We start from the raw sequence: 3005 nt of genomic DNA, 5'->3' as shown, positions 1-3005 counted from the left end.
AATTAAAGTCTATTTTGTCTTGTATGAGTCTATCTATAGCCATTTTCCTTGAATTACTATTGCACAATATAATGTTTTTATCTTTTAACTTTAACCATTTGCCTATATGAGAAAAAGTATGTAACTGAATTTTTTGTGATTATTTGCTCAGTTCATTAGCTGTTTTAATAAAGTAAAACTTTATAGTGAAAATAACATACTAGAAATATTCTTTATGATATGTTTACAAAATGACAAATGGGTAAAGACCCTCCAGGTACTACAATACAGTGAGTGAGTAAAGCTGAGCATGAAGGGGTAAGGCTGTCTGTTGAAGCCTGAGTAGCTGCTGCTGCTGCTGCTGCTGCTGCTGCTGCTGCTTTTGCTGCTGCTTTTGTCTCCTGATGGTAGGAACTGAACCCAGGGCCTCAGGCATGCTGCAGGCAAGTGCTCCATCATTGACATATATCCCCAGCCCTAGATTAGTTTCTTAACAGCAGGAAGATCCTAGTTTGAAATTGTGTCATGATAGCTTCTAAGCATCACTGATCTTCAGTTTTCAGCAAAAATTCCACTTTGTCAGCTATTTTAAAGCTTCAGAGAGGAATTCCTTGGGCTGTGGTGATATTTACTCCAGTACCTCCTTCCCTTTTGGATGCCTCTTCATTCTTGAGTAGGGACTTATTGTATCATCCATCACAAAATCGTACAGTACTCTCACCCAGGAATTGTACTGGGGGAGGTTGTCATAGTATTCAGCTGCTATTTTCCTCACCAGTGGGAGGTTTTTTTCCAGGAACATTGGGGAAGTCATGATGTTCATTGTGGTAACCCACATTGAAGGTGAGTAAATTCAGAGGCCCATAATATGAGTAAGTTTCATGCCCCTTTAAAAACATGTAATGTTCAGCCATGAAATGTCCAGAAATCGGGTGCAAACCAAGACCAAGCAGGGATGCTGCCAACAATGTAGACTAAAGATTTAATTCCCAAAACATAGTAAACTATAATGTCAAAAACGATCTGGGCCACAGTATTCATAATTTCCAGATGAGAAATTGGTTTGGGGTTGATGAGCAGAGATCGAAAAGCATAAATGAGAGGCTGAAGAATAACCCATAGAAACTTTCTGAAAGTGGTACAGAAGAACCAGCCCTCAAAATCAGTAGGAATATCCACATTGATGCCCTCATCTCCAAGATATCGATGATGATCCATGTGATACCTCTTAAAGGAAATTGAATATGGAACCCCAATAGGAAGATTGGCAAATATTCCAAACCAGCGATTCCACAGTGCCTTGTGGTGGCCAAAGGCAAAATTGTGGGAAATCTCATGAATAGCCAGAGTCATCGAGTGGTTAATGTAGCTGCCAAGACGTGGGCTCAAAATATGACCCATTTCCAGTCCAAATCTTTTACTAAGTAAAATGCATGCAACCAACTGGGTGAGAACCATCATAATTATAATCCATATCAAGTTGGAATCAGGTTTCATCAAGGATTTTATCTCTGGATACTTTGCCAGGATCTCCTGGCACCAGTCAGCGTGGGGCTGGTCAGTGTGGACCCACTCGAAGTCTTCCCCGGGACACTCGGCTCCCCATGGCGGCGGCGGTGGCAGTGGCGGCTCACGGGCCGGGTCTCCACTATCGCTCCGTCGGGATCTGTTGAAGCAACTGCGCTGGCAGCAGCTCCTAGTCTTGTCATGTAACTGAAATTTTAAAGTGTTCATTTGAACAATCTTTGTATTTTAGTTGGAGAGTTTAGTCCATTTATGTTTACAATGGTTACTGAGATATTTGGTTTTATTTATGTTATTTATGGATTTCTACTTGTCCTATCTTGTCTATTTCCTTTGTTTCTACTTTCTTGTAATAGTTTGAACTGACTGATCTTTTTAATAACAAAATTAGTGGTTACTTAAGTATTTTAACATACGTATCTTAACTTAGAAAATTCTAAAATCAGTCAGCTTTATTATCCATCTGAATTACTTGAGGCCTTTAGAATGTTTTAGTTCTTTTTTGTCATCTTTCCAATGCTATATAACTGCAGTGATAGTGAGATTCTTGTATTTTGTTTCTGACTTTCTTGGGAATGTGTAAGAGTTTTCATGATAATAATTGAGATGTCCTTTGTGAAACTATGGAAGTATTTTTTGTATTCAAATCATGTAATTTTCATTGAATACTTTTTTGTTTCATTGAAACATTAATGACTGCCTGGACTATGGAGAATGGCTTTGCAGCTGATGCTGGGCTTCCTAAGAAAAAGTGACATATCTGATTAATGTGATCTGCTATGGGCATGTGGGAGAAGGAATTACAGCATATATGCTATATCACTTTGGAAAGCATAAGGCAGTGATGAAATGAAATGCAACACAAAACAGGCACACTTTGATTTGGGATAGGTATTAGAGCAAGGAAACATGCAGAGCAAGAAGGAGAAATAGCTCTGTAAGCATGCCGGATATCTAAGAGATTAGCAGGCATACTGGTTCTTGGGAGAAGCAGGTAACAGGCAAGGTAAGCAGTTTTCAGACAAATCATGTGCATTTGCATTTCCTTTTTCTTATGGCTACCCTTAAGAAAAGAAAAAAAAAACACATAAGTTTCATTCCTCTCTTGTGGCAGCTCCTATATCCCTTTCTTTCCACTCCCCAGGTTAATGAGGAAATTAGGAAGTCACCTGCTGATTTGTATTATCTATTTTATTGTTCCCCTTCATTAGTGTGGATGACAAAGAGTTGAATGCAGTGCCTCTTAGAGGTAATACAGCAGGATATTACACACATGCTACTAAGAAGCCAAAATCACAACCTTGTTTGCTAGTAAATTTGCAAATAACCAGTCCTTCAGGTACTTCTCTAATTTTCACCAAATGTTGCACTTTTGAAAGCTTCATTAATCCAGCCCCATTAGCATGGGTAGGGTGAATGAGTTTATGGCTGTAGAAGGTGAAGCATCAGAATTTGCAGCTCTTAAGAACATTGCTGGCATTCATTTATGATAATGGAGTCTA

General features: G+C 39.0%; 1 pseudogene across 1 annotated transcript; it reads right to left on the bottom strand.

Annotated features, from left to right (window-relative positions):
• Positions 1-398: 398 nt before the first annotated feature.
• LOC308639903 (sphingolipid delta(4)-desaturase DES1-like) lies at positions 399-1585 on the bottom strand (annotated as a pseudogene). Its single transcript has one exon. The product of its transcript is annotated as a sphingolipid delta(4)-desaturase DES1-like (transcript).
• Between the last annotated feature and the right edge of the window lie 1420 nt (positions 1586-3005).

This window comes from Spermophilus citellus, assembly GCF_964194105.1.
Source record: "Spermophilus citellus genome assembly, chromosome: X".
Lineage (NCBI taxonomy): Eukaryota > Metazoa > Chordata > Mammalia > Rodentia > Sciuridae > Spermophilus > Spermophilus citellus.
The sequence above is the reverse complement of the archived record's forward strand: the minus strand, read 5'-3'. Positions and strand labels throughout refer to the sequence as shown.